We start from the raw sequence: 13,008 nt of genomic DNA, 5'->3' as shown, positions 1-13,008 counted from the left end.
TATAAAGAAATATAATCATTTAAAAAAGGCCAAATCTGTTCAAATCATTTTGGCCAAATCATAAATCAAACAGGCCAATCATTTTGTCATCTTGGTATATATTAGGTTAGGAAAAGTAAAACATTTCACGATTTTTTTAAATTTAAAAATACGAAAGATTTATTTTTTATTTCCGCTCAAAATGACCGCTTCTGTACTTCTAGTATTTATAGAGTGAACGATGGTCACTCTTGAAAAACCCGGCTGGCGCTACTAGTGAAAGGGAAAAATGGCGAGGAAAAAGGTTTAGGAACCGTTACTTGGTGAAAGTGTCGCGAAGGATTCAATCACAAAGCAGTGTAGAAATAATGAATATTTATAATCTTTTATATTAAGATTCACAAGAAGACAAACAATTTAATTCTGAAGATTTAGTAAGAAAGCAGTACATTCCAAAACATAAATTGATTCTGAATTCTGAATTATATCTTAAGTTTACCTTCTAATTTGCTTTCAGTCAAAATATGTTAAAGGGCTTTCTGTGTGACCAAAATACATCAGTTCCAAATGCCACCTTTCGTTATTTTTTTCATCAGTGTCGGTAAACGTGCCATGTTATTTTAACTTTTTAAAGTTAAGGTAACATGGCACAAGTAAAAGTCCAGATAAACAGGTTAAACAAGAACTGCAACCAATGTATCAAATTGTAATATCCAGACAAATGGACAGCCTAACTGGAAGAGAAATAAGTATGTGCAAAATTTAAAATCAAGCACAAAAACAGCTTTACATTAGAGTATATTTTTGATAACACTCTTAACCTTTCGAGAGCGTTAAGACACAGGTCATTCATCTTCAGGTATAAATGAAGGTTTCGGTGAAATTCTTCAAATATGAAACGTTGCAGAATGCCGACTACTACACTGGAGTGGTATACAATCAATGTCTTTTAAAACGCAATTCCGTAACATTGAAATCAGCTTCTTTAACGTACACTCACGTTGTAAAATCATTTTACATACCATACCATAAATGTGAAAAATCATAACGAATTTTAAAGGACAGTTGTCTTATCATGTGACTTGAAACTGATGTTCAGTTTATAGCGTGTGCCCTTATCCCTGAAGCCACTACTAGGACATTAAAATGATTTCATATTTGAATCCCAAATGCGAAATGGTCGAATCGGAAGCTTTCCTTATTTACGGGAGTGCATATTGTTATAAATTCCTACTTAACGTCTGCTATGAGCTCTTCTGCTTTAATTATACGAATAGATGCATCAAACAAATGAGACTTTAATCATCCTATAAATGGTTTCCGTAATCAGAGAATAATCAAAATATTTAAGATAACATTGCTATGCATTGCGCATAACACTAAGCTTAATTATATCTCCTTAATTTCAATTAAGAATTAGTCACAATGTTTGGCCAGTGAATACAACAGCCTTCGATTCGAATCTGAAGCCTTCGATTAAAAAGATGCAAATTTGGCGTACGATTTATTCATTTGCTTGTAATTTGTATAGGCTGTTAAACTTGTAATTGATATTTTATTCTTCTTTTATGCCGGTATAGCTACACCGATCATTACTTTTAATGTTGTTCCCAGAACATTTCTTAAATGCCACTGAAGAAATGTGATAGTTTTTGTCTAGAGACATGTTTCCTCCTTTATTTTCCAATTAGCTCCAATTAGTCGCTGATCTTTATAATTAATTGTCTTTCGGCTAATTTGTCACTGACGTTCCTAGAGGTAATTTTTAGCTTAGTTGAAAAAAAAGAGAGTTATGTTATAAAAACTTACTTTCATTACTTTAATTAAAATTTAAATAACTCTTCTATTTATTCAGCTGTTCTTTACCAAATATTATTAAAACACTTCTCGTGCTCGTATTGGAGAAAGTAATTAGGTGAATGAGCAATAAAAGTGTTTCTACAATGAAGTTAATTTCTATATAAGAATGCTTCGAAGTTAATTAATGAATAACATACTAAGCCAATTATTCAGCAGAAATCATGTGGGGCTGTCTGTAGTAGCTCCGTAACGAAACGTTTAAAAATGGTTAACTTTTTTTATTGAAAATAGTAACTATTGCATCGCTTTAATCATTTAACCATTTATGAAATATAAATGGTTACTATGTTTAACTTTCTCAAAATTATCTTATATTACTATTTTTTCCTTTTGTGAAATCTGGTTTTTGTTTCGAGGTTTAATATATTTTATTAAAATTTACTTTAGGGTGATATATTTACTTATTTAATCATGATAATAATTTACTGGATTTCATTACGCAGTATTTTGTTTTGATACGAGTAGGAAGAATTTTGATACGAATATAAGGACTTTCATTTTAATAAGCTTTTGCGTTTTCAAAAATGTAGAATGTCTTGAAGACATACTTTTTCGAATAAATGCTTTGGGATTCTACTTTTCATTTTGGAAATATTTTCATGCCATAAGCTACATGCATTTATTGTAGTAGGATAATATCTTGAGTATAAAGCATATAGTCTGTGTCAGATTTTGCTTAACAATCAAATAAAATGATGTTTGCTAAATCGTCATTACTTTATTTTTACAGAAAATATCATCAAAATGCTTGCAATACACTTACGAAGGTTACAAAAGTTTCATACACTCTAGAAGTTTCACCTAGAACTTCTGGGGTATGCCTCTTATAATTAAACAACGTGTAGTTGTAATAATTTCAACATTTTCTGGCTAGAAAATTAGTTTTTCTATTCTTTCCAGATTTTAAGCTACGGTTACCAAGTATTTGTTTTCCCCAGAAAAATCGCTTTTGATTGCTTGGCCACTCATCAGCCTGTGTTTCCACTTCTGAAACACTCAGAAAAATTATTTATTCCCTCATCTTTTAATAATTTGCTTTTAATTTCTTATAAAACTGCAATCGTTGTTTTAAAATGATTTCGATAAAAATGTAATATGTTATTATCTACTTTTATTGTAATTTTAGACCTCCTTATAATTTCTTTTGGAGTTCTTGATTTGCAGTCAAATAAAATAATGCATTAAAAATTTTATATTTGAAATAATTATTTTATGGCATTCTACAGATTGGATACAATAATAAGCATTATAATTGAAAGTATATGTGAGACTATAACAAAAATATTACACTAAATGCTATGATACGTACAGAAACAGCACAAAAAGAAACCGCTTTTTCATTACTAAACTTGTGCTGCTATAGATGTAAACAATATTATTGCGTCAGATATTTTAGGCATTTCTTAGGATAACGAGCAAGGTATTACACAGAAGACCTTTTGTGGAAATCCAGTATAAAAATCTAAATATTGTGTAATTTTACTGTAATGTGCCATACGACCAAAATTTCAGTAGCCCCTAAGGCAATCTTATTTAACAATTTCTTAATGTGGCTGTGCAACGTGTTACTTAACAGATAGTTAATTTGCAATCTTTTTGAAACATTCCACATGTGTTATGTACACAGAGCATTGTGTGAAAAGAATTTTCCCATTATTACGTTCTTCGTTTACCCAAAGCCTCGTGCAAAAGTGTTCATCAAACTATATTTTTTTAATATGCACGTAATCTAAAAACTGAGTTGATTTTCAATCTAACTTTGCTTTAAAATTTTTCAAAAAGTACTCAACCAAAGGCCCAAGCTATTTCCAGATGTCTCACTTATATATTTAGTTTTTTTAATGAAATCTAAATTGACCTTTGAAAAATGCAAAATAATGCTTTCCTTAAAATTCACGACAGTATAAGTAGTATCATTAGTATTTGCACTTCAGTATATACAGAGAAAAATTTGTTTTGTCTAAATATTCATTTTTGTTTTATTTTATTTTATTTTAAATTTTATTTCATCTTTCTAAGTTTTGTTTTCTTTTACAGGTAAGAAATCTGCTGATTCTTCTGGTGCTTATTGGCAGCATACTTGCATTACTGTTAGAATTATTATTAAGTTATATATATTTATCTGTAAGTATCTATTAGTATTGTAATTATTATTACAGGACGCTATTTTATAAATTTCACAACTTTCTCTTAGTTATGTGCGCACATATAATTATGTTTCATTAAACATTAGATTAATAATTAAAATTTAACAAACTATTCTTAGATTGAGTGCGGATGCTTATTCTAAACCATGGTGCAAATTGCACGCTGTTAGTTATTCTAATGAAGCAAGTGCTTATAAAGAAATTCATTTTATTTTAAGTGAGTAATTTATATGTGTACAAATTATTTCAATTACATCACTTGACATTTCTACTGTCAGGATTCCTGAGAGCTCGTTAGTCATAATGAACACAAGTTTTAATTAAAAACTCCTTTAAACTGCAGTTCATTTCCCATTAGCAAAATTTATATTTATTTCATAATTTCCTTTATATCTCTTTAATTATTTATCTATTATACATAATGTTACCCATATGCATAATCTAATACATTATTTTGTCATTTCGTTGACATCCTGTTGCCGATATTATCTGCATCATTATGCATAATGTCACTCGTGCGTGTTATCCTATGAACTAATATAACCGTTTTAATCAATAACTTTACTCGAGCGTAATACGATGCCATAACAGAAGATTAAGGAATAAGACCAGTTATTTAGTTGTTATATCCACCGGACTTAATAAGATAGCAGCACCAGCTGTCTTCTGATCTAATGCTCATCATTATTTCTCATTCACACAGCAGGTGCTTTCTGTGGTTCCCCAGATGGACAATGGTATGTAATTTGCTTCATATTCACTTTGAATCTGTTGTCTTCATTCGTCCATAAACATAAGCTGCACCGGCTTTCATTTATAATTAATTACAATGTTCATATTATGCTGTTATGGGTAACATTTTAATTTCGTGTATATTACAACATACCATTTAATATTATGATATGTGAATTCCCTTTTGCTTAACTCACTGGTTGTTGCTCCTGCTCAATTAATAGCAGGTCAGTGCATGCCTTGACCAAAGACGAAACGTAGGCTGCTAAACAGCTGTTGAACACTGATAACCAAATCATGTTTCAAAAGAAATAAATCAAACAAAATATTCAAACGAGCAACTCTTCGAAATCCATAATACCTTCAAATGTATAATTTCTGTTTCAAAAAGACAATATTATTAAATACTCGTTCAGTAGTTCTTTCCTCAGTTATGTCTCTAACACTAAAAAAGTAAGATAAAATTCTCCAAGTATAAAACTTTTCGAAATACATAATACCTTCAAATTTATAATTTCTGTTTCAAAAAGACAATATTATTAAATACTCGTTGAGTAGTTCTTTCCTCAGTTATGTTTCTAACACTAAAAAAGTAAGATAAAACTCTCCAATTATAAAACTTTTCGTAATCCAACGTAACTTCAAATTTATAATTTATGTTTCAAATGACTTCGTTATCAAATATTTCTTAAATGGATGTTCATTAAATTAAATTCAACAAAATCCGCAAAATCCAGCATAAATTATACAATTTGCGTTTCATCGACATTTAATTATTAGATACCAGTATACCATTTGCATTACGAAATATCTCCTGCATGCTGGTCTCTTGACCCACGCCTTTCAACAGCAATAAATCACATAAAATCAACGAGGAAATTACGAAGAAATTTTGCGAATTTCTCACGCAAAAACAAGCAATTCAGCCACGAAGTAGCAAGACAGACTTTTCAGTGCACAAAACTGAAAGTTTAATTTTGGTCCCACCCGGGAGAAAGACACTGAAGGTACAGAAACTGAACTATGCTAAGTTTCAAATGTAAACAAATATGGCTGCGATGGTAAACAAAAATTAGGCTTAGCCGAACTTAAACAAATTTTAAATTGTTAATAATTCTACAAGTATTGCATGCAGATTAACTAAAGGCATAAAACCTTAACTGGAAGATAAGAATAACATAATTCAATCATTCATTGAAGATTAACATATTCATCAAGCAAAAAATGAGTCATTTACCAAAATATAAGAATAAAAAAGTGAGCTCACTAAGCCGAGTAACAGAGTGGGCGTATATATATATATATAATTTTGGGTGCAGCCGATTGCAACCAAAAAGCCATATGCAACAACATATTCCTGAAGAACCACATGCTACAACACACCAACAACTACATATTATAGTAGTCCTACATACAAAATTTCAACCTTTTGAGGCTACTCGTTTTTGAGTCATGCGAGATACATACATACGTATGTACGTGCGTACAAGAGGCCATGAAAAATCTCATCTGAATCCAATTTAAATCAGTTTTATAATCCGTTTAAGGAAAACTACTTTTTTTACTGTGTTCTTACGTACAGATGTCACGCCAATGTTAAATCGCATTTGATAGCTGTCAAAATGGATATTTTCGATGAAACATTATACCTGGAATTTCTTCCCATTATAATACTTCCTTTATTTCGTACAAGGAAGTACACAATTTAAAACTGATAAATAAATTTAAAGCGAAAATAAATGCATAAATTAGGAAAGAATGGAAGATTTCTTAATACATATCAGAATAAATAAATCTTCCCACACACACCGAACTAAAGCTATAAATATTCTATATAAAAACTAAGAATCTGTCCATGAGTTATGATAAGATACTTATCGAAAACATGAAATCTTCAACAAAAAACAAAATTAATATTTTATATCACTGTAATACATTTTTGATGTTCTAAAATTTATTTTCATGTCATAAGACTTCTTATCATTTATTGCATTTTCAGACGATAGTTTCACGATTTCTGTATTTACATATGCGAATTCCTTTAAAATGAATTTCAAAGATGAAAATGCTATTATATTTCCTTCCTAAATAAACATTTGCTTGCACAAGCGATTATTTTCCATTTTCACTAACCCGAAAGCTAATTCGATTTATCTAAATATTGAACTAAAAATCATCAAATCAGGCATATTCTAAGCACACCTTTTTACTAAGAAATGCATTTAAAAATTTCTATTAAAATAAATGAGTATTTCCATCTTTAAATAATTTTTTCTGCTTACATAAACTAAATTCATATGTTACAGGTATGATTTTCAATTTTCCCTGAGCATGAAATAAAAACAGAAAAAACTATCAAATTCACTGATGGTAACAGAAATGAAACGACATTTGAATAAATTCTGGAATAAAATTATTTTTCTCTTATTACTACCCACCTCTCACTCTTCATCAATAAATTAACGATACTGAAAAAATTAATTCATTTTATACCTCCTGAAACGGAACGTATGGTACTTCTAATTTTTCATAACTAACATATTTTTCAAATTACTTAAAAATTGTATTTATTTCGAGATGCTAAATTTCTACAAAATTTAATCTGGATTTCAATCAAAATCATACTGCAGCTATCTATGTCAAACTATTTAGCCACTGGCAAATTCTGAGTTTTCTTAAAAGCAATGCTGCTGAATTCCAAATTAAATATATATATATATATATATATATATATATATATATATTTATGAATGGAAGATAGAATTACATCTATTTGAAAGTTGATTGTATTATCTGTGTATTACTATGTAGTTAAATATTGCACACCATGCAAACTAATGAAATACACCCAATAAAATTTTAAATTCATTAGATTTAAGATTTGAAGTACTGAAATGTAATTTTTTCCAGATAATGTTTGAGAACAGTTTATAAGGTAATTTTACTGCCTTCTTAGCATGCCTTCGTGGTGTAGCGGTCAGCACGCTCGATATGAATTCGAGAGATCCGTGGTTCGAGTCCCGGGGAAGGCACTGCTCATTTTTCATCTCTCTTGCTGCGAAATTACCTAATATCTCTACAACGCTGTATGGAGCGAGACGAATCCCGAACTAATGCAACCATTATAGCGCCGAATGGGATAGTGCCGCCCCACCGTGATCAATCAAATACGTTTCGACCCCACAGCGCAAGGGCAGACAAGGCAGTACCGGTGCAGTCCCTGCCGAGCCTTACTCTGTCCCGAGAACCCTCAGGCTTGCTGTGAAGAGTGTTTATACACTCCCGTAGTTGATACTGCCTAGGTACAGATCCTAACCAGTACTTCTCAGGCATTCGCCTGAGTCAACCCTCGGGGGCTAATGTCTACAATAGCGCCCAAACTAAAAAAAAGGTTATGATTGATGATTCTTCACCACCAGGATAGGGGGATTGAGTCCCCTAAAGTCCCATTCGCCCTTTAAAAGGGGGAGTATATAAATTATTTCTCTCGTCTTCTTAGCATGCCTTTGAGGTATAGTGGTCAGCACGCTCGGCGCGAATTCTAGAGGTCCGTAGTTCAAGTCCGGCGAAGGCATTCTTCATTTTTCATCACTCCTGCTTGGAATTTACCTTATGTCTATATCTTAGCGTCACAACTTGGATTTTCTTGGCTGATGCATATCACACTACAGCATATTTCCAAGTATAATCAGTAAATAAATTATGTTAATCAACTATTTCTTTATAGTAGTGCTAGATAAAAGTTGATATTTGATACAGTTACTGCTGATATTGTAAGTTCACCGACTCATTTCACTTATGTTACGAAAGCTAATGCTATTTACACATATTATAAATTTACACGAAAGCTCATTTTCAATATTAAAGAGAAAAATAGAGAACATTCAATTCAAATATTTTGTAAAACTATAGTTAGATATATTTAATAAAATTTCGGATAAATTGCCAATAGAAAAAAAAAAGAATTTAACTGCGCTCAAGAAAGTTTGAAGATTATTAGAATTATACTTAATATTAAAATCATACTTTTCGATTATTCTCTTGAACATATTACAGTTTCGCATTACAGGTAACTAGTTTAACATATTTTGATACACATTCTGTTTGGAGGAAAAAAGTGTGTTTCTTTGTGTGTTGCCCTTTTGTGACTTTTGATTGTGCTTTTTGACTGAAATAATTATTTTCTTTATATGATATTTATTTATGATATCATTTTAATTGTATTTTTCAAAATTATTTATTTCAAGCAATACGAAATATCTATGCTAAACTGTACCATTTTCTACTTTTACCTAAATTTGTCAGTCTTATATAATTTGACCTATTTAAGTAATTAGCAGATTGATTAAGACAGTTCATCCTTTGTGAAGGTATATAAACTAATAATTGTAATAATTTATAATAAGAAAACCTTTCATGTACCATCTCCAAGGAACACAAATTCAATTTAAAACCATGAAGAATTTATATATATATATATATATATATGTGTGTGTGTGTGTGTGTGTGATGTACCAGCTTTTAGTCGTAGCTTAAATTATCAGACAATAAGTTTTAAAAAAACAGGATCCATTTATTATTATTCAGTAGAAATAGCAGTTACAAAATCAGATATCCGGAGTAAATAAAAAGAATTACTAATAATTTTTTGTATGAAGTTTACTGCATCGTGACATTTAAGAAAAAGCCCGATATTCTTTCGCGAGTCCTTTTATAGCCTCTGGAAAGGCGGAGTTTCCAAGAAATGACGTCAGTCTCGTCAGCCAATCCAGTTCGCTTTAAATATTTCCAGAATATTCTATAACTGTACGTGTAGAAAAGGCGGGAAAAACAACTTGACCACGGGGCTGTGGATTTAATTCTACGTACTTTCAAATAAGAGAACGTCGCCATTAAAAAATGAAAAGAACATACAATTAGAAAATTAAGTGTGTTCTTGACTATGGAATTTTATTATTAAATATATATATCCTATCACTCGTATCCAATTTTCTATCGCACGTACGTGAAACGTTCTAGGCATGTTCTAATACTACAACCACGACTTAATTTTTGCAATTAGAAATGATGGAACTCTACAGAATTTTGACCGAAACAGAAACAAAAAAATATATAATGCATTAAAAATAGTTAAATAGATAGATAACGAAAAATAGATAGATAATAATGAAAAACTAAATATAATTAAATAATATATGCGGACATAAATATATTGATAAATTAAGTTAATAATAATTAAGTAAAAAATAAATTAAAATATCATGAAAATTAAATGAAAAAAATTAATAATAAATTACCACTTGAAAACATTTAGTGAAATAATTAAAGAAATGAAAAGATTGAAAGTAATTTCATAATAATAAGACAGGATAAAAGGCAGATTTCGTTCTCTCATATATATATATTTTTTCAAATGGCTAGATACATACTTCTCACGCATTTGTCGATAATAACCTAACCGATCAGTCTTATAGCCGAGAACGTTGTACAGGGTACACAACTAAAGATGTACAGGATACACAACTAAAGATGTACAGGATACACAACTAAAGATGTACAGGGTATACAACTAAAGATTATCTCACATTATGCTAGCGAGAAGACGTAGGAGTACATAATACGAAATCAGCCTTTCAGGCTACTAGTTGTGTCCTTTAACCGCTATACAGTACAAGGGGGACAATAAAACAAACAAACAAACAAAAAAAAATCTGAAAGGTTTCAGATTTTAGATAACGTTCAAAGGGACATTTTTTAACATATTGTGTGTTATGTTTATTTATTAAATAGCGTGTTCTTTCCACTTAAACCATAAGATTCAGTTCAACAGCAATATCGCAAAGTAATTTTAAATTGAGCTTATCATTAGGATTTCCGATACACAGTCTCGCCCGCTGTAGATATTTTTTTTTCTGTACAAGGTTGCCATTACTCGCTTTGAAATCCTCGATAATATAACAAATTCCAAATTTCAAAGTTGGGCTTTCCACATGTCCATATTCGCAGTAGGATTACGTCATTCAAAATTTGATGGTTCTATGTACCGTTGTTTTATCACAATACGAGAAACATACATACATTTATGCATATTCTGCATTATTTAATTTCTTCAAATATAATACAGGGCGATAATATTGTGTGGCAACAGTTTGAAAAGTGAAACGGACATTCAGAGCGATTCGACACAAAATTGTAAAACGAAAACAATAGTCCCTCAGGGACAAAACCCCTTTGAACTAATAAATACTTTAATTTAAAGGAAAAAATAAGAATGTACTTATATCTCAGGGGAAAGAGAAATATTTTTCTTCGAAATGAGATATATGTTAATTTTTATTTTGGCTTCTAATGAATTTAAATACATTTTCGCCAAATACATATAGCCCGCAAAACCTTTTTCGGGAGTTCGCCTTTCGACAAGTATCATTTTCTCGTAAGCTGCTGACGTTTTCCTACGTATTTTGCTCTTAGGAAAGAAATTAAATCACTAAATCTGTTCCTAGTACCTTACTGTCTGCTAAATAAAATATGGCATATATATTTTCTGTTGACAATATTTTACGTTATTATTGCAATTCAAGTATACAATGAAATTTGTCTGATTTGTAGCTCAACTGCATTCTGACTAAAATTGCGATTTCATTCAAACAAATTGATAAGTACCGGAATCGAACATTGCCTGAAATCAAGTCTTTACCTGAGTGAAAACGTTTCACGTATATAAGTAGATACTAATAACACACTGAACTTGTTAAATCCATAACTTACAAGGATAATAGCAAAAGAAAACATTTCTTTAACATCATAAACTGTTATTTAGCTAGTTTTTTTTGCATTATTCAGTATGATTTTTACCGTTATAGTTACTGTATTCTCCCACCAAATTTCAAAATTTTAAGTAATGTCCTTTAAAAGGCCACAGTTTCATTTTATCTGTACTTCAAATTTCTGAAAAATGATGCTTCATTTAATATTACAGGTAAAATACATCATCATTCATCATAGATAATTTCGAAAGAAGCCCAGAAATAAGAGTAAACATTTTTAAAATATGTAAGCCTAATTCAAATAAACAATTTTAAAGAAAACTAAACAACCTTAAACTTAAATGTAAACTGCGAAAGAGGAAACTCGCCTTTGCGTAGTGATAATGCTTAATTTAGTCAGCGAAAAACGAAAGGAAACTGATTATTCACAGAACTGCAGGTATTTTCCACAAACACTGTAGAATAGCGCCCATGATAAACTCAAAACTCAAAGAATAACGAGGGCAATTAAAGAAGACAAAAAAGAGGAATAATCCAAATTATAATAGACAAACAGAAATTACTAATAGATTACCTATATTTGTTCGCAGTTTAATCTAGAGAATAATTGTTTTCAATACTTAAATTCAAGTCAAATTCATTATCGAATTAAATCGGTATTTCATTTCATAAATTGAATTCATTTTTAAGTTTCATTATATATATATATATTATATAATTATTTTATAATAATCAAAGTATTTTTTGCCCAAAAGACATCCAAAATGCTATCGTTATTGAAACTTTTTCAAGTGTTTTACATTTAAATAATAATACTTAAAATTTGTGGAGGATTTTCTGCATTCAAAACGAGTTTTAAATATATCTTTGAAGGCAATAAATAGTTAATTTTAATAAACCTTAAGATAAAAACCAATTTTTATCTTTTCAAATATCGTATTAAATTATGTGCATCTTAAATAAATTCACATAAATATTTATAGTTGATATAAAGTGTATGAAATTAAATTACAATGAAGATTTTGAAAAGAATTCTCAATGCATCAGACATGGTAAATCTTATTTCCTCAGATTTCGAAAACACTTTTTTTGATGCGATTGTTAGCGAAGAGCTTGTTTCTGAATACTGAGTTTTCTATACCATGAAATATGCATGATATTTGAATGCTGACATCTCTTTTATTTTTATTGATGATCTGGAAGGGACTTTGCCCAAAGGCCCGTTTCGAGTATAACAAGCATGCATTTCTTATTTCTTTCAGAATTCGCCAGAAATTGTTTTCTTATAAGGATGCACCTTTTAAAGAAAAACAGAAAATACGTAAATATATTGTATTTTGAATAGATTGAATTATTGCTATTTTATTAAAAGTGCAATATATTTTAAATCGTGTAAACAATAGGCAGAAAGATAAATTTTCAAGTGTAAACATCTTGCAGTTCCCATTGTTTGAACAGCATTTGAAAAGAGAAAACCGTTTTATCTCACGGGGAAAGATGTATATTTTCACCAAATAACTGTT

The 13,008-nt window shown here is 30.1% G+C and overlaps 1 protein-coding gene and 1 non-coding gene across 2 annotated transcripts in view; both read left to right on the top strand.

Annotated features, from left to right (window-relative positions):
- Nucleotides 1–13,008, top strand: part of LOC118185857 (cell surface glycoprotein MUC18-like) — a 1,126,921-nt gene that overhangs the window by 154,580 nt on the left and 959,333 nt on the right. The gene's annotated exons all lie outside the window — the stretch shown is intronic.
- Nucleotides 7,678–7,750, top strand: TRNAS-UGA (transfer RNA serine (anticodon UGA)). Its single transcript has one exon. It is a non-coding gene; the product is annotated as a tRNA-Ser (tRNA).

This window comes from Stegodyphus dumicola, chromosome 7 (assembly GCF_044657685.1).
Source record: "Stegodyphus dumicola isolate Sdum_Otavi_A_Nest chromosome 7, ASM4465768v1".
NCBI classification, from domain to species: Eukaryota; Metazoa; Arthropoda; class Arachnida; order Araneae; family Eresidae; genus Stegodyphus; species Stegodyphus dumicola.
This window is presented reverse-complemented; position numbering and strand designations above follow the sequence as displayed.